The sequence below is a fragment of the Bos indicus genome, chromosome 21, assembly GCF_029378745.1.
Source record: "Bos indicus isolate NIAB-ARS_2022 breed Sahiwal x Tharparkar chromosome 21, NIAB-ARS_B.indTharparkar_mat_pri_1.0, whole genome shotgun sequence".
Taxonomy (NCBI): Eukaryota; Metazoa; Chordata; class Mammalia; order Artiodactyla; family Bovidae; genus Bos; species Bos indicus.
The window spans coordinates 717636-737704 of record NC_091780.1 but is presented as its reverse complement, the minus strand read 5'-3'; the positions used below and the strand labels follow the sequence as shown (position 1 = coordinate 737704).

The following is a 20069-nucleotide window of genomic DNA, read 5'->3' as shown; positions in this document are numbered from 1 at the left end:
GAGTCCCAGTGGCTGGTGAGGAAGCTGAGCAAAGTGAGCTGGAATGTATATGGAGGCCCTGGGTTCTGCATTTAAGGGGATCTAGGGAGGAAAAAAGATACCGCTGCAGTGAGAGTTGTTAGAACAGCAGAAAAAGCTATCTAATTCAACTTATTGAAGGAATATAAAGGGCTTCCTTAGTGGCTCAGTGGTAAAGGATCCACCTGCCAAGCAGGAGATGTGGGTTTAATTCCTGGGTTGGGAAAATCCCTGGGAGAAAGGAATGGCCTTGCACTCCAGTATTCTTGCCCAGAGAATTCCATGGACAGAGGAGCCTGGTGGGCTACAGGCGGCCACAACCTAGTTACTGACCAACAACAAAGTAGTGTAAAACAATTTTATAAAATCATAGGACGGGATGGGATTTATTGAGACATCCCAGTTTTATCACCTTCCCCTTCATGCAACCCCTCAAGTATTGAGTTATTCCTAAAAATACATTTCTTTGTCTCCAAAGCACTTTCACAACCATATTTCATTTGAGCCTCAAGGAAATTGTGTGAGGTAGATAGGGAGGTATTAATGTCTCCATTTTACAAATAAATGGAACTGAAGAGCAGGTAGTTGAAATGCCAGCATTCAAGGAGCTTAAAAGTGTTAGAGCTGGGCCTGGCGATTCATGATCCTCAGACCAGGTGGTTATTGATAGAGTTCCCTCCCTGCTAATCTGGGCATGCGCACAAAAGACTGATGTAACACGTAGACATTCCATCCAAAACTCACAGCGAGGAAGGACTTCTCAACATCTGGCCGTGAGCAGAAAAGGCAGAGGAAGGGAGAGAGTGAGAGAAAGACCTAATACGAGCTGAGTTTACAAGGAGCAGGAAGGGGCACATGCACTCTTATCTCAGCCCCGACTGGGCAGAGCAACACAGGAGAGCAAGCAGATGTACAGAGGCTGAGCCTCTCCGAACACGGTCCCCCTTCCGACTCCATATTCAGCTGGCAGGTCCCAGGAGTCAGGTCATCCGTTACCTCCCTCTAATGCTCTGATGGATATGTTTGCAACACACAGGGTTTTCAAATTGCTTCAGCCATGACTGCTGTCTCCAGTGAACTGGGTCCCTCTTCTTCCACAGAGATGCCCCACACAGGCTGCTCTCGCCTGCACCCTCCACCTGCCTGTCTCTCTATATATATTTATCTTTAAATTGGAGGATAATTGCCTTACAATGGTGTGGTGCTCTCTGCTGTACATAGGTATTAATCAGTCATAATGATATATATGTATATATCCGCTTACCCTCTCGAGCCTCCCTCCCCCCGCATTCCACCTCTCTAGGTCATCACAGAACTCCAGGTTGGGCTCCCTGTGCTATATAGCAGCCTCCCACAAGTTATGAGCATACATGGGGCTTCCTTGGTGGTTCAAATGGTGAAGAATCTGCCTGCAATGAAGGAGACTCAAGTTTGATCCCTGGATTGGGAAGATCTCCTGGAGATGGGAATGGCAACCCACTCCAGTATTTTTGCCTGGGAAATCCCATGGACAGAGGAGCCTGGTGGGCTGCAGTCCATGGGGTCTCAAAGAGCCAGATGCATCTGAGTGACTTTGAGAGTGAGTGAGTGTATATACATCAATACTACCTTCTCAGTTTGTCCTAGCCTCTCCTTCCCCCGCCGTGTCCACAAGTCCATTCCCTACATCTGCATCTCCATTTCTTCTCTGTAAACAGGTTCATCAGTACTGTTTTCCTAGATTCTGTATATATGTGTGATGCATGCATGCTGAGTCACTTTGGTCGTGACTTTGGTCATATAGACCCCATAGACTGTAGCCTGCCATAATGCATACCATACATGTGTTAATATACAATATTTGTTTTTCTCTTTCTGACTTACTCACCTGCTCTCTTTACTCCTTCTCTACATCTATCCTTGGAGACCCACCTTCTCCAAGAAGCTTGACTGTTTCAACCCTCAGGGATTTTTGTCTCAGCTGCATTCCTGAAGCCATTATCATACAGACCTCCAAACTCAGCACTGAACATATGCTCTTCAGGACTAGTTCTCTGATGAGATGTCAGCCCCTGGAGAATCAAGCTGGAATCCCACATCCTACTGAATCTCTGCTCCTGCTAGTAGATCCATGCATGCTAGCTGTGACTTTTCTGGGAAAGAATAGGCAAAACTAGGGTTAAACACAGCCAGTCATTGGAATCCAAGAGGAAAGGGGGAAGGAGTGGGTATTAATTGTCTTCTTGTGTTGGAAGTTTTTGCTGTTATTTCAAGATCCACGTACAGTCAGCATATTCATGTTGCTCTAGGATTAGCACAAGGTAAAAGAACAAACAGAAGCCTTCCTTTGTGCTATTTTAGGAACAAAGAAAATAAAATAATATCTTCCAAATTGAGAAACAGCCTAGCTTTCTGTGATACAAGAATGGGCTCATAACACCTCAACTGTAACAGTTTCAAATTGAATCCTATTACAGTGCAGAGTATATTTATCAGTGTATTTGAGGAACCCTTTCTCCTAAGTCCCCCCAGGGGGAGATCCACAGGCCCAGGCAGGCTCCTTTCAAATTCTCCTATTCCACCCTGGCAGGTCCCAGGGGCTCCCCTGCCCCATCAACTCTCCTCTTGGTAATTGTCACCACCACCCCAAGCTGTCAAGTTTCTCACCCCTTCCTGAGGGGCTCTAGAAACCGGTCTCTTTGTGCCCACCTGTTGGACTGCACCTCACAGGCCTACAAAGCCTGTATTTGCCCAGATTCAAGACTGACGAAAGCCTGGATTGGGCAACAGAGGGCTTCCCTGGTGGCTCAGCGGTGAAGAATCCACTAGCAATGCAGGAGACACAGGAGATGGGGGTTCGATCCCTGCACCAGGAAGATCCCCTGGAGAAGGAATGGCAAACCCACTCCAGTGTTATTGACCAGAGAATCCCATGAACAGAGGAATCTGCCAGGCTACAGCCCATAAAGTTGAAAACAGTCAAGCCTGACTGAAGTGCCTTAGCATGCACACGTGCATCAGGCAACAGAGACATCAGTGGTTTGACAGATAGGGAGCTTCTGTGTCTGAAGCAAAGTCCTGGAGCGACCCCCCACCCTGTGCAGCAGACACCTTCAGGACGTGGCAGCAGTCTTTGCTCCTGGTGGAGGGGGAGATTGCCAGTTACAGGGGAGTTGATGTCAGATGGGCTCATTGATTACCAGGGAAACCAACAGAAGGCACACACCTCACCACCCCTTTGATAAGAACAATCACTAGCTGGCGTCCAAGGCAAGTATGTAGGAAGGCCAGAGTAAGTGTAAATGAAGCAGGCACTGGTCGGGTAAGGGATAGACAGAGAGCAAGGGAACAGCCATCTTGAGTGGGCTAGTCAGCCACCACCCTTCCTGGTTGTCCCTGAAAAAAAGCTTGTAGACGCTCATTTTAAGACTTTAATGTCCATCATGACAAGAGGAAAGACAAAATATGGGGAATTACATGCGTCTGTGTGTGTGTGTCCAGCGGCTAAGCTGTGTCTGACTCTTTGCAACTCCGTGGATTGTAGCCTGCCAGGCTCCTCTGTCCATGGAACTTTCCAGACAAGAATACTGGAGTGGGTTGTCATTTCCTCCTCCAGGGGATCTCCCTGACCCAGGGATCAAACCTGTATCTCCTGCATTGGTAGGTGGATTTTTTTTACCACTTGAGCCACCTGGGAAGCCTGAGGAAATATACAGAGTACAAATCTAACAGTCTTGAGTTTGGTCCAGAACATCTGATGATCTGGTTGAAATAACTGGAAATTTCCTTTATGTCAACATTGGGTGTTGTAAGCAGATAGGGGAGGGGGTCCCTGGAGAAAGAGAATTAAGTATGATCTCATTTTGGTCAAAAACATTTTGTGATCTAAGCCTGGCCACAATGCTTGCCCTTAAACAGGTCTCGGTCATTAATGATCTTAAGGGAAGAAAGGACTGCAGGCATGAAGGGAAAGCAGTCAAGAAACAATGGGTCTAGGACTCCCCTGGTGGTCCAGTGGCTAAGACTTCGAGCTCCCAATGCAAAGGGGCTGGGGTTCCATCCCTGGTCAGGGAACTATATCCTACATACCACAACTAAGAGTTTGCATACCCCAACTAAAGATCCTGCATGCTGTATGATGTGGCCATTGAAAAAGATTGGTCCACATTAAAAAATATATACCTTAAATTTTTTTTTAAATAGAGAAATAGAGGTGAGCAAGAAATAATCAACACAGCAACAGGCCTGTTTTTGTTCTTCATTTGTCTTTAGCTCTGGGGTAAAACCATCAGTTGTGGGGGAAAGGCTAAGCAGAAATTTCTAGCCAGGGTTTTGGAATTTAAGTCCAAGATTATATGATATATATATATATATATATATATATATATATATATATATAATATTCCATTCAGCCTCCCAAATAGGTGACATAAAGTCGGGTTGTGCCGCCAAATGTGCACAGAACATAGAATTCCTATGGTTCTTTGTTAGTAGGGACTATGAATTTACATTTCAAAGCATCCATGTCTGAACAAATTGGCTTCTAATGTAATTTGCTGTAAAAAGACAAACTATTTAGTACAAAGGGTTATACTCATGCACATACATATAGACTACATATGCACACATATATAATTTTTAAGAATTTTTTTGATGTGGACCATTTTTAAAGTTGTTTATTGAATTTGTTACAATATTGCTTCTGTTTTTCGTTTTGGTTTTTGAGCAGTGAGGCATGTGGGATCTTGGTCCCCCCATCAGGGATTGAACCTGCAGCCCCTGCATTGGAAGGCACAGTCTTAACCACGGCACCAGCAGGGAAGTCCCTTTTGTTTAACTCTTAAGTAAAAACAAGAAGCCATTTGGCCACAATCTAAATATTCAGGGACAGAAGTAAGTAGAATTACTCCTGTTGGAAATGCCACATTAATTTATTATGCATAGCATGCTCAAACAAGAGGCCACAAGACAGAACAAGCAGACTATGCTCTTTCAGAGGTAAAAGAGAAATGCAAAGATGCTAAGTCGTGGTCCTCCCTGAGAATTAATTTTGCCCCCAGGATTCTTAGCAATTAGGTCTTTTCATCTTGGAGGTATCAGAGGCAAAGGAGGTTGCACAGCACCAAATCCATGGCACAGAGTTCAGCATACAGTATTCTACCTGGGGACGTGAAATCAAAAACCCAGCACTGAGAAGGAGTCATGCACAGACACAAGATTTATGTGGGAAGATTTGGGAGAATGGCATTGAAACATGTAAAGTATCATGTATGAAACGAGATGCCAGTCCAGGTTCGATGCACAATACTGGATGCTTGGGGCTAGTGCACTGGGATGACCCAGAGGGATGGTATGGGGAGGGAGGAGGGAGGAGGGTTCAGGATGGGAAACACATGTATACCTGTGGTGGATTCATTTTGATATTTGGTAAAACTAATACAATTATGTAAAGTTTAAAAATAAAATAAAATTTTAAAAAAACTGAAAAAAAAAAAAAAAAAGATTTATGGAGGCCATGCAGGGAAAGAAAATATATGGGTTCCATGTCATACCACTCTGGATGCAACCATTTTTCACACAGCAGAAACTGAGAGAGAAGATAAAGGAGAAAGACAAAGAAAAGTGGGGAGGGGCTTTCCCTGGTGGTCCAGTGGTTAAAAATCTGCCTTCCAATGCAAGGAACGAGGATTTGATCCCTGGTGGGGGAACTAAGATCCCACAAGCCACAGGATAATTAAGTTTGCAAGTCACAACTACTGAGCCCGGGAGCCACATCTAGAGAGAAGCCCACACCCCACAATGAAACATCCCACATGCTGCAATTGAGACCCACCAAGGCGATGGCAAGCTGGAATCAAGATTGCCGGGAGAAATATCAATAACCTCATATATGCAGATGACACCACCCTTATGGCAAAAAGTGAAGAGGAACTAAAAAGCCTCTTGACGAAAGTGAAAGAGGAGAGTGAAAAAGTTGGCTTAAGGCTCAACATTCAGAAAACTAAGATCATGGCATCTGGTCCCATCACTTCATGGGAAATAGATGGGGAAACAGTGAAAACAGTGTCAGACTTTATTTTTTTGGGCTCCAGAATCACTGCAGATGGTGACTGCAGCCATGAAATTAAAAGACGCTTACTCCTTGGAAGAAAAGTTATGACGAACCTAGATAACATATTGAAAAGCAGAGACATTACTTTGCCAACAAAGGTCTGTCTAGTCAAGGCTGTGGTTTTTCCAGTGGTCATGTATGGATGTGAGAGTTGGACTGTGAAGAAAGCTGAGTGCCGAAAAATTGATGCTTTTGAACTGTGCTGCTGGAGAAGACTCCTGAGAGTCCCTTGGACTGCAAGGAGATCCAACCAGTCCATTCTAAAGGAGATCAGTCCTGGGTGTCCTTTGGAAGGAATGATGCTAAAGATGAAACTCCAGTACTTTGGCCACCTCATGCAAAGAGTTGACTCATTGGGAAGGACTCTGATGCTGGGAGGGATTAGGGGCAGGAGGAAAAGGGGACAACAGAATGAGATGGCTGGATTGCATCACTAATTCGATGGATTTGAGTCTGAGTGAACTCTGGGAGTTGGTAATGGACAGGGAGGCCTGGCGTGCTGCGATTCATGGGCCGCAAAGAGTTGGACACAACTGAGCGACTGAACTGAAGTGAACTGAACTGAACTGAAAGGGGATGGCACCCCACTCCAGTACTCTTGCCTGGAAAATCCCATGGGTGGAGGAGCCTGGTGGGCTGCAGTCCATGGGGTCACGAAGAGTCAGACACGTCTGAGCGACTTCACTTTCACTTTTCACTTCCATGCATTGGAGAAGGAAATGGCAACCCACCCCCAGTGTTCTTGCCTGGAGAATCCCAGGGACAAGGGGACCTGGTGGGTTGCCGTCTATGGGGTCGCACAGGGTCGGACATGAGTGAAGCGACTTAGCAGCAGCAGCAGCAGCAACAGCATAGCCATAAAATAATTTAAAATATTAAAAAAAAGAAAAGTGGGGCAAGTAAAGGTAAAATCAAGAAAGAGAAGGATGAAGCCTCCTCCTGGCCACCTGGCTGACCCCTCGTCACCAACTCAGCAGCCACTCAGCATCAGCACTCTCTCAGTATCCCTGCTGTCTCCATGGTGATTTAATGTGATTCTAATGGATGTGACTAGTTCATGAATGCTTCCTGCAGCTGGGCACTGTTGTTGCTAACTCCATTTTCCAGATGAGAAAACAGTGCTTCTGAGATTGTTAACAACTTGTCCCAAATCACCGAGTTGCTAAAATTGTGGGATCAGACCATTGAACCTAGGCTGTTTCAGGCCCAAGCGTGTATTCTTGGTGAGCAAAGTAAAAAATAAGATGGTGTTTAATGGAGGAGAACATGAACATGTATTGAGTACTTAATATATACCTGGCATGTGATCCTCACAACAGTCCTGCAAGGGAGGTATCATTCCCATTTCATAGATGAAGAAATTGAAGCTCAGTGCTCACTTTGGCAGCACATATACTTAAATTAGAATGATATAAAGAAGATTAGCATGGCCCTGCTCAAGGATGATATGCAAAGTGGTGAAGCATTTCACGTTTTTATGGCAGAAACCATCACAACATTGTAAAGCGATTTTCCTGCAATTAAAAAATAAAGTTTAAAAAGTATGAATAAAACAGGGAAATTTCTTTAAAAGTTGAGGCTCAGAGAGGTTAAGTAACTTATCTAAAGTTGCACTGCAAAGCCCTGGTCTGGGGCACTTCACCTCCTCTGTGTCTATGCTGAGAGTTTTGTACTTTCTCTCTGAAATAAATCCTGTTTGCTTGCTACCATGAAAAAGAAAAAGGCCAGGTCTCTCAGACTGCAAAGCCCATATTCTATTTGTTAAAAATATATATTGTTGTTTTGCTCCTAAATTTTATTTATTTATCATTATTTATTTGGCTTCTTCAGGTCTTCACTGTGGCATGTGGAATCTAGTTTCCTGACCAGGGATCAAACCCAGGCTCCCTACATTGGGACTAGTGTCTTAGCCACTGGACCACCAGGGAAGTCCCCCATATTCTTTCTTATTCTTTCTTCCAGATAGAATTCGCAGGAATTTCATGGATGGAACTAAGTAATTAAAAATCTCTCCTTTAGATATTTTTAGTTCTGCATATCCAAACCAAACACCTAGTGTATTTGTCAGAATTTGAAAGAAGTCTATTAAAGACTGCTTGCAAGAAAACCACTGTATAAACTATATTTTATAAGTTCTTCTGTTTTAATTATTTAGGTTTTCTAAAGTTTGAAGGAAAAAAGAGACAGAAACCAGTTTTTAATGATTTAGAATTAGGATTCATGAATACACTGGATTCTTTCTTGGTACTGGGGGAAAGCAGAGAGTAAATGTGGTGGGAAATTATGAGGGTCCAGAGATTCAGACTTTAGCCTGGAAGAGACATTAAAGAGGTATTTCAGGGACTTTCCTGGTGGTCCAGTGGCTAAGACTCTGTGCTCCCAATGCAGTGGGTTCGATCCCTGGTCAGGGAACTAGATCCCACGTGCCACAAGGAAGATTGATCTTATGTGCTGCAACTAAGACCCGGTGCAGTGAAATAAATACTCAATAAATTAAATATTTAATAGAAACCTCAATTATTAAAAAAAAAAATGCAATTCTAATTTATTTTAGAAATAGCTTGAGTGTCTGCTAGTCAACAGTAGAGCTAAGGCCAGAACCTGGGGTTTCCCAATTCTTAAACCACTGTTTTTTCTTAGACATGAACCATGAATTGCTTTAGAGAATACTCCTTTCTCCTCCTCTCTTAATCCAGATGGGGGGTGGGGGGGAGTTAGAAAACAATCAGGACGTTAAGAATCAAGTTATCCTGGAAGGAGGTCAAGACGGTAACCACAGAGGCTGGAGTTAAGGGAAGGAGAACCAGGCAAGATAAGGTCTTAATCTAAAGCAATTGGAGCAAGCAGGCAAGCTTTTGTTACTTGTATTTAGCTGAATGCTGTGAACAGAAAGCTTTTTGAAATCCTTGGCTAAATCAAAACCTGGAAAGTGAGGACTTCTAACCTTCAAGAAAAAAAAAAAAAACTGAGCGTGAGACAAAAAGGTATTTGTTTTTATATTTAGCTTGGTAGGGAAAAGGAAAGAAAAAACAAGATGTCAGTTCAGCTGGGTCCCAATTCCAGCCCTGGGAAGCCCAAAGCCCACCCCTCTTGGTTTTCTTTTTAAGAATAGCATTTTTTCCCTCCCTTGGTCAAGTTCAGTGTGTAGGATCTTAGTTCCCTTACCAAGGATCAAACCTTCACCCCCTGGAAGCGTGAAGTCTTAACCACTGGACTGCCAGGGAAGTCCCGCCCTCCCCACCTTAGTTTTTGTAAATAGTCCTGAAGGGCTTTCTTGGTTTCTAGACTACTGAGATATTGCTTCCATGTGTAAATTGAGTCCAATTTCCTAAACAGATGGAAGTCAGGCTTTACATCCCAGTAATAGGGAACAAATTTGATTGGGAATGGCTGGGTTACCATCTAACACTGACATGTCATTTTCCCCTGCCCAGGCTCAGCTTCCCTCCATCTGGCTGGCTTTTCTTTCGTGGTCTTATTTCTTTCCTTTCTGCCCTCTGCCCCTACTCCCCTCTCCTTGCAGGAGCAGAAACAAGAAACTCTTCCTCTAATCTCCAGCCTGGCAGGTTTTCCCTCCCCTGGAGTCCAGGTGCCTGTAGCATTTGCTCCTCAGTGGCTTTCCCCCAAGGAGACAGCTCCCTCCTTCCTCTTCCCAAAAAGGAATCGTGGAGCCAGCTATTAAGATTTCAAACAATTATTTTTTTCATGTCTTTACTCAACTTGGGAAAATCTCTGAAGTTTAAGGTGGCACCTGGATGTCCTGTAGTGCTTGTATTTTTTCAAGACTTTGTTCTGTCTGGAATTTTATTATAATAACTAATGATGGGACTTCCATAATGGTCCAGTGATTAAGATTCTGAGCTTCCAATGCAGGGGGTCACAGGTTCAATCCCTGGTCAGGGAATTAAGATCCCACATGCCACATGGTGTGGCCAAAAAGCAAAGCAAACAAACAACCACTGCAACAAAAAACTAATGGGAATGAACATACCTTGATGTTTACATAATTTTAATAAATCATCTTCAAAATGATAAAGCATTAGTAATCAAATAGAGATTCACTCAGTCATATCCAACTCTTTTGGACCCCACAGACTGTAGCCCACGAGGCTCCTCTGTCCATAGGGTTTTCCCAGGCAAGAATATTGGAATGGGTTGTCATTTCCTCTCCCAGGGGAATCTTCCTGACTCAGGGATCAAACCTGTGTCTCCAGTATTGGCAGGTGGATTCTTTACCACTGAGCCACATGGGAAGGCTAGCTTCTATTAATGATTCACACCAAAAGGTGGTTCAATGAAGCAGCTATGATGAGGCAGTGCTAGAATTCAAAGGGGAATCAGGTACCCTTGAAACTCAAACCTAATAATAGTAGAAAACATCACCCACTCACAGCAATATATACAGATTTAAAACTGTTTCTTTGAGAATGTTTCTGTTTGGGGGGATAATTCTCTTATTTGAAGGCTCTAAGTAATGACAGGCAAACAGAGAAGATGCTTCAGTGACCTGATAGCCATGCCCTGGAGAGAGAGCTGAGAGAGGGGTCCCCAAACTCCGGGATCTAATACCTGATGATCTGAGGTGGAGCTGATGTAATAATAATATAAATAAAGTACACAATAAATGTAATGCACTTGAATCATCCTGAAACCATCCCCCCTTCTCCAAGTCATGGGAAAAATCCCCTTTCATAAAACTGGTCCCTGGTGCCAAAAAGTTTGGGGATATTCAAAGGAACGTTCTTTGTCCTTCACACCCACGCTGTTTGTCTTCTAACTGCCCCATCTCACAAAGCTTTAACCTCCCCTAGCGTCACCCGCCTCTTCCCACTTTGAGGGGCAGGGTGCACACCAGTGTTCAGGCCTCAGGTCCTCCCTGGGCGCTGGTGATCTGTCCTTCTCATCCTGGCTCTGTAAGGCACTCCCCTAAGTTTTTCCTGCTCCCCTGTTTCTCTAGTTCCTCCTGAATCTTCCTAGATAAACCTGTCTAAATGATGCAAGAACTTTCTATCTAATGAATCTGTGATTTTCTCCACTTTAATCACACCTGGGTTGTGTCTACCACACTCTCTCCACAGCTGCACTTGTCATTTCTGTTTTGTTTTCAGCTTTCTATTTTACACTGGAGCACAGCCGATTAACAATGTTGTGATGGCTTCAGGTGGACAGCAAAGGGACTCAGACGTATGTATTCATGTGTCCATTCTCCCCCAAACCCCTCTTCCATCCAAGCTGTCACATAACATTAAGCAGAGTTCCCTGTGCTTTACAGTAGGTCCTTCATTATCCATTTTATTGTCAGATTTTATTTACTCCTTACTTTCTTTATGTCCCCTAAATGAATTTCCTCAAAACCCAGTTCCTCTCTTCTCAGGCCCCATAGCTAGTATTTCATTTTCACAATCACCTTGCCTCATGTAGGGGTGTGGTGGGCGGGGTGGGAGGGGTGGGCAAACTGGCGCAGTGGAGGGAGGGGGCCTTAGCCACCTGCAGTCTGTGGCCTGAACAGCCACAAGGCTCCCCCAGTGGCAGAGTGGTAAAGACTCTGCCTGCCAAGGCAGGAGATGAGTAGACTTGGGTTCGATCCCTGGGTCTGAAAGATCACCTGGAGTAGGAAATGGCAACCCACTGCAGTATTCTTGCCTGGAACATTCCATGGAAAGGAGGAGCCTGGCAGGCTACAGTCCATGGGGTTGCAAAGAGTCAGACAAGACTGAGCATGCACGCATATCATAGACACCAATGTGGAGTCAAACATCCCAGCTCACTTTTGGAGGATTTAATTATGCCTTAATGCTCCTTATCATAATTAAGCAGAAATAGTGATTCTAATTAGCATATTTACAGAAACCACACAAGTATGCTTCCCTGGTGGCTCAGATGGTAAAGAACCCACCTGCAATGCAGGAGACCCAGGTTCGATACCTGGGTCAGAAGATCCCCTGAAGGAGGAAATGGCAAACCACTCCAGTATTCTTGCCTGGAGAATTCCATGGACAGAGAAGCCTGGCAGGCTACAGTCCACAGGGTCGCAAAGAGTCAGACATGACTGAGCAAATAACACACACATGTAGGTCCATATAATCACACACTTCACCTACTCGTAGCTTAATGATGTTCCATCTGTGTTTACATTGCCCTGGTTTCCCTTTCAGCTTGAATGAGCACAACTTTTGAAGTCTTTAATTTATGACTGTTTTAACTTTAAGCAAGCCCTGCTAGAGGGTGACAGATGGTCAATGTCAAAAACCCAGAAAGAGGGTTTCTGTTTAGCCTTTGATTTTTGTTTTGTTTTTTAAGCCAGAGAAATGTCCGATTGTGCTCATAGTTTGTTCAGAGAAGGCAATGGCAACCCACTCCAGTGTTCTTGCCAGGAGAATCCCAGGGACAGGGGAGCCTGGTGGGCTGCTGTCTATGGGGTCTCACAGAGTCAGACACGACTGAAGAGACTTAGCAGCAGCAGCAACAGAAGGAGAAAATTATTTCTGTTCTCAAAACACTATAACAATAACAAAAGTAAAACAAAGAACATGGAACTAGTGATTAAGAATCTGCCTGCCAATGCAGGGGATACTGGGTCAATCCCTGGTCCAGGAAGATTCCACATGCCCATGTGCCACAACCACTGAGCCAGAGCTCTAGAGTCTGTGCTCTGCAACAAGAGAAGCCATTGCAATAAGAATTCTGAGCATGGAAGGTAAAGAATAGCCCCTGTTCACTGCAACTACAGAATGCCCAAGGGCAGTAATGAAGACCCTTTGTAACCAGAAATTAATAAATAAATCCTTTAAAAAAGTCATTATCATCATCACCATGATGGCACTGATAATGGTGGCAGTGATTATAGCAGCCACCAACCCAGAGGTACTTGTATGTGCCAGGAACTGTCTCAGGAAGTATTCCTACCTTATTATTTTTTGAGGGGGGTTATACAGTGAGGCATGTGGGATCTTAGTCCCCCCTACCAGGGATCGAACCTGCACCGCTTACATTGGAAGCACAGAGTCTTAACCATTGGACGACCAGGAAAGTCCCGTTCCTACATTACTTTATTTAGCCTTCATAATAACTTTAAAAGGTAATCGTAACTGTTTCCATTTTACAGAAGAGAAAACTGAAGGTAGGATAAACTGATAAATTTTTCCACCACTACTGTGAAGACATAAGCAGTAAGACCCAGGGTCAGAATTTGAATCCGGGACTCTCCAGCTTCAGGCCACACAGTAAGCTTCTCTATCCTGTGTCGCCACCTCTCCTACCATATTATTATACAGTTATTCCACAACTGCAGTTAGTTTGTTCATAACAATATACGTTCTTAAAAAGAGTACCCTGTTCTACCTATCTAAAACACAGAGACAATTTCCATTATGTAGGGGTAAACTATAGATTTTATCAATTATCAAAACTTCAGCCATTCCTAAAGAATTGGGAAATGAAAGTCTTTTTTTTTTTTTTTGGAAAGTCTATTTTTTAATTGCCCAAAATGAAAGTCTTGTTTTTTTGTATATAAAATTCATAAGAGTTTTTATGTGGTTGTAGCCTAAGGGAAGAGATACTGCTATGTTGAGAAACCATTAAAGGTTTAATTTATTTTTTTCTTTAAGAGATTAGGGAAGCTTTGCTCAGTAAATTGGTTTGCTTAAATTGTTTGTGAAAATTTAAAAATTCCCCAAGTTCCTCCAAGCAGAATCAGTTAGTTTATTATCCTTGTTTCAAACGCTCTTTCTTTGTGCATATTTCTCTTACAGGATAGACTTCGTATTCAGTGTGGTAACTATTTGTTTGTGTCCTGGGCCATAGACTAGGCTCCCAGAAAGTGGGGTTAAGACCATTGTACCCTTAGCAGCTAGCACATAACAGTATTTAATATATATTTACTGATTTAGTGAGTGATTGTAAGTAGTAGAGTAAGAAGACATTTTACTTTTATATAATCGATGGCTCATTACTAGATTAGTGTTCAGTGTTTTGTGTGAATCCTGGCAACCCACTCCAGTACTCTTGCCTGGAGAATCCCCATGGACAGAGGAGCCTGGTGAGCTACAGGCCATGGGGCTGAAAAGAGTTGGACACGACTGAGCAACTAAGCACAGCACAGTGTGGATCTCACTTAAAATGGACATTCAAGGAATTCCCTGGTCGTCCAGTACTGAGGACTCCACACTTTCACTGCCAAGAGCAGGAGTTCAATCCCTGGTCAGGGAACTAAGAGCCCAAGTCACACGGGGTGGCCAAAAAAATAAAATAAATAAAATAAGATGGACATTCATTTCATTTCTCTGAGTTTATATCAAATGAAATCTATTTTTGCTGGAAGAGGTCTTGTTTAACACCACTGGTAATAAAGAATACATGATAATAAAAAAGCATTTTCAGGGGAGAAAATTTAGGCATGAATGCTCGTAACTATATACATAAATAAACATAATTAATTCTGAAAAGTACAAAATATTTGACCCATTAACAGAATAGATAATAATGAAAACTGATGACTTTTCTGTTAAGTAAACAAAAACTTTGTTCCCTTTACCCAAAGCCATTTGAGACTTTTTTAAATGGCAAATGATGAAAAAATGGTAAATGTTTTTGTTTGCATATATTGAAATAACCAGACATCTTTTCTCTTTTATTCTGTGAATTACATGGACTGATTTTTTAATATTATGCCAACCTTACTCTCCTTGGATACATCCCACTTGGTCATAATGTATTATTCCTTTTTTATATCTTACCAGGTTTAATTTGCCAATTTTTTCTTTAATAGAAAAACTGAAATTTACTGTAACAAACTACTCCCTAAAGAAATGAAATACTAAGTAACAATGTGGCAATTTTCTTGTATCAGAACTATTCATTATCTTAAAATATGTGTATGTTAGTTGTTTAGTCATGTCCAAATCTTTATGATCCTGCGGACTGTAGCCCACCGAGCTCCTCCAACCATGGGGATTCTCCAAGCAAGAATACTGGAGTGGGTGGCCATTCCCTTCTCCAGGGGATCCTCCCAACCCAGGGAGCAAACCTGCATCTCCTGCATTGCAGGTGGATTCCTTACCATCTGAGCCACCAAGGAAATGCATAAATAGTTTCTGGAAAAAGAGTTATTGTTGAAGACCAAGTATTAAAATCAGTATTACATACAATACTCAAAACCTTTTTTCATTCTACAACCTGGTTGATCACTTTTCTCTCCTCTGTCCCAGAACAGCCCACACATCAGCTATTGAAGCCTTTCCCTGGCTATGAGTGACATTGAATGAGAGTTAAGGCAAGCCTTGTGATAAAAGGAGTCATAGCTATTGTAATTTTAAAAATAACTCTTCCTGGCTATTATAATGGCATTGAAACATGTATAATATCATGTATGAAACGAGTCGCCAGTCCAGGTTCAATGCACGATACTGGATGCTTGGGGCTGGTGCGCTGGGACGACCCAGAGGGAGGGTATGGGGAGGGAGGAGGGAGGAGGGTTCAGGATGGGGAACACAGGTATACCTGTGGCAGATTCATTTTGATATCTGGCAAAACTAATACAATATTGTGAAGTTTAAAAATAAAATAAAATTTAAAAAAATAAAAAATAAAATAACTCTTCCACCACTGCACTTTACATTTTTCTTTTTAAAAGAAGTTCTCATGAAGAACAGCCATCATTGAAATCAGAAAGACTGCTTTCATCTTTTTATCTGTTTTTATAAAAAACAGAAAGACTGTTTTTTATAATTACAGAAAGACTGTAATTATAACAATATTAATTATGCAGTTTATTACTTTATTAAATGTAGAGTTTCTACTTCAAGTAATGAAATGTAAATCAGCATGTTAAGAGCCAACTATTCATATTTCAAAAGGATTCTCCAATTCAAAAAGGACTCACTGCAGCTTTTCTATTAAAAAAAAATCCCCATGGTTTTAAAAATAATTTTAAAATTGTAATTTACACATAATTTTCAGGAACTCTTCTATTATACAAAATGATGCACAACTCTGCATGTATATAGATCATGCCATAAAGAAAAAACTCATAAAAATTTCCCATAAGTTATCTAATTAACTGTGACTATAATAATGAACATAAACATTGGTTGCAATGCATAGAAAACCACTAGAAAAATTTATGCTCATACTATTTACTGTTTACAATTCTATGTAAGGACTTTACATTGCTAGTTTCTAAAGTGAAAAGAACTGTAATATGCCCATTATGCCATTTCCTAATTACTAATTTTTTGCAAACTTTTCCTTATTAATGATAGAAACATAAACTTCAGTTTGCCTGGTAGAATCACAGAAAATTTGAATTAGTTAAATAAAATTTGATGACCCATAGGTAATAAATACTGCACATTACCCACAGCATCCCAGTGTCAGAATTGTGTACTCTAGGCGTCAGAGACACAGAAATCCAGGAATCTGGAGAGAATGAGGAGCTCCAAGTCATAACCTGGGTGGAACTGTGGTTTGTGAGTGTCAGATGACTTTCAACTAAAATAGGTATCTTGAAAAGAGCTGTTAAGTTCTTAGAACAAGGGAATTTTGAAGTCATGGTATATTTCTTTTGAACCAATGGCCTTCTCCAACTTAGTTCTAGAATTTCTAAGTAGCTGATGTTAGTAATTCTTCTTTTCCCAAATTTACCTTGGGCTTGGTAACATGGAGTTCTTTCACCATTTAAATATAATGCTTCTTCCATACACCCTGCTCATAGGGAGTTGGGGAGACATTGATATACCAGTTAAACCGTAAACATTTTAGCATCCAGAGCTGATCCAGTTCAGTTAAATTCTTCCAATGCCAGCTCACCCTGGAAAAACAATGTTAAAAAACTATTCAGTTTACATGTCCACTTTCTCTAGGTTTTGAGCCGTCACCCTGGTACTGAGAGAACTTCTTTATTTTTTTTCTGGAGTGGGTTGCCATGCCCTCCTCCAAGGGATCTTCCTGACCCAGGGATCAAACCCACTTCTCTGCACTGCAGGCGGGTTCTTTACCACTGAGCCACTGGGGAAGTGGATTAATGGATTCATTCATGAATGAATCAGAGCAAACATAATTTTAACTTGATAAACCAGGCCTGGAATTCACAAGTAGTTTCTTTTTGGTCCTTTTCGTCCAAATCACAACCAAGTTACCTCTTACCTGAAGTGCTTCCTAACCAGGCAGGAAGATTTTTTTTTTTTTAATTGGAGGATAATTACAACATTATGATGGTTTTGCCATACATTGGCCATAGGTATACATGTGTCCCCTCCAACCTGAACACCACTTCCACCTCCCTCCCCATCCCATCCCTCCAGGTTCTCACAGAGCACTGGATTTGGGTACCCCTTTTTCTTTTCTTTTCTTTTTTAATGTTAATTCAGACAGAATCCAAGTCAACTAATATTTATCGAGTGCCTATTAACCATCCTCGTCACAACCTGAAGGGTAGTATAATTAATATTCTCCCCTTGCAAATGGGGAAACTAAGCTTCAGATAAGACTTTGGAACTTCCTAAAGATCTCTGGCTATGCCAAAGCCTTTGACTGTGTGGATCACAACAAACTGTGGAAAATTCTGAAAGAGATGGGAATACCAGACCACCTGACCTGCCTCTTGAGAAACCTGTATGCAGGTCAGGAAGCAACAGTTAGAACTGGACATGGAAAAACAGACTGGTTCCAAATAGGAAAAGGAGTACATCAAGGCTGTATATTGTCACCCAGATTATTAACTTATATGCAGAGTACATCATGAGAAATGCTGGGCTGGAGAAAGCACAAGCTGGAATCAAGATTGCTGGGAGAAATATCAATAACCTCAGATATGCAGGTGACATCATCCTTATGGCAGAAAGTCAAGAAGAACTAAAGAGCCTCTTGATGAAAGAGGAGAGTGAAAAAGTTGGCTTAAAGCTCAACATTCAGAAAACTAAGATCATGGCATCTGGTCCCATCACTTCATGGCAAAATAGATGGAGAAACAGTGGAAACAGTGGCTGACTATTTTTCTGGACTCCAAAATCACTGCAGATGATAATTGAAGCCATGAAATTAAAAGATGCTTACTCCTTCGAAGGAAAGTTATGACCAACTTAGACAGCATATTAAAAAGAAGAGACGTTACTTTGCCAACAAAGGTCCATCTAGCCAAGGCTATGGTTTCTCCAGTAGTCATGTATGGATGTGAGAGTTGGACTATAAAGAAAGCTGAGCACCGAAGAATTGATGCTTTTGAACTGTGGTGTTTGAGAAGACTCTTAAAAGTCCCTTGGACAGTGAGGAGATCCAACCAGTCCATCCTACAGGAGATCAGTCCTGGGTGTTTATTGGAGGGACAGATGTTGAAGCTGAAACTCCATTACTTTGGCCACCTGATGCGAAGAGCTGACTCATTTGAAAAGACCCTGATGTTGTGAAAGATTGAAGGCAGGAGGAGAAGGGGACAACAGAGGATGAGATGGTTGGATGGCATCACCAACTCAATGGACGCGAGTTTGGGTAAACTCCGGGAGTTGGTGATGGACAGGGAGGCCTGGTGTGCTGCGATTCATGGGGTCACAAAGAGTCAGACACGACTGAGTGACTGAACTGAACTGAACTGAAGGATCTCTGGGAGTCTGCATATGAACATTGTATGAAGGCTACAGAAACTCCAGTTGGCACACTGCTTGTTTTTCATGATATGCTTCTGTTTTCCCTCCATTCTTATGATTTAACTAAATATATAAAGGGAACACAATGACTAATACTATATTGGTGTGTCCTAAATAGCCTTTAAGATTCAATAAAGCATTATTTGTCCTGAGGACTTCCCTGGTGGTCTAGTGGCTAAGATTCTATGCTTTCAGTGCAGGGGGCCAGGGTTTGATCCCTAGTTAGGGAACTGGATTCCACATGCTGCAACTGACATCTGGTGTTGCCAAATTAGTGCATTTTTTAAAAAGTATTCTGTACATTCCATTTTCATAGCATTATGTTCAATCCTACATAGCCAGCAAATGGTGGAGGTGACCCTATTATGTGTAGTAGTTTTTAAAATAATTTATTCCAGGTTTTAAATAAGTCTTAGTAGAAACTAGAGTCAAGTCCATATATAACGTTGAGACTAGGCATTCCATGTCTCTTACCATGAATTGCAGAGATGATAGCTAATCTTCACATTCATTTCATCCTTGGAAAACTGGCCTCTTTTTCAAGGTTAACTCAATAATAAATAATGTTTGAGTGCCCCCAAAAGGAGCAGAACACTCTGTAATGGAACTCGCTACCCATCCATCTGTTTATCTATCTCTCTTCCTCCTTTTTCCATCCATTGTGTACGGTGTTTCAAAGTTACCCAAACTCGCGTCCATTGAGTTGGTGATGCCATCCAACCATCTCATCCTCTGTTGTCCCCTTCTCCTCCTGCCTTCGATCTTTCCCAACATCAGGGTCTTTTCAAATGAGTTAGCTCTTCGCATCAGGTGGCCAGTGTGTTACATCCAGGATTATTTTATGGGCTGAAGGTAAGACATGTAGGGGAGAGGGAAGCAGAAGGGGAGCACAATTAGGAGAAACAGTAGGTTCAGGATCTAGATGGAGGAAAAGGCTTAGAGGATCTTATACAACACTGCAGGCAGAAACAGAGATCACAACCACTTTGTGCAACCCAGAATGAAACTGCACTGCCCTTAATCCTCATATGGTTAGTTAATTCAATCAAGATGTGGGGTTTGGGAGGGAGGTGATGGGGAAAAAGTTTTTCTCAACTCTCATCCTTTTCCTCTTTTGACTTAGATAGGGTTTAGACCTGGGTAGTTAAGTTGGGGTCCCCCCCCCCTGCACTGGGGATAGATAAAATTTTGCTTTGTTTTTGATTTTTGCTGCTTTTTGTTTGTTTAAAACTAAACAGGAATGAGGAAAGTTGAGGGTAGAGAAGCTCTTTCAAAACTGTAAGACAACTCCCACCACATTTTTAAACAGCTCAAAGCTCATC

At 42.1% G+C, this 20069-nt stretch overlaps 1 non-coding gene and 1 pseudogene across 1 annotated transcript; both read left to right on the top strand.

Moving 5' to 3' along the window:
• LOC109575113 (ankyrin repeat domain-containing protein 26-like) overlaps positions 1 to 20069 on the top strand; it is a 502197-nt pseudogene that overhangs the window by 212396 nt on the left and 269732 nt on the right.
• On the top strand, positions 7481 to 7586 carry LOC139178533 (U6 spliceosomal RNA). Its single transcript, XR_011562914.1, has one exon. It is a non-coding gene; the product is annotated as a U6 spliceosomal RNA (small nuclear RNA).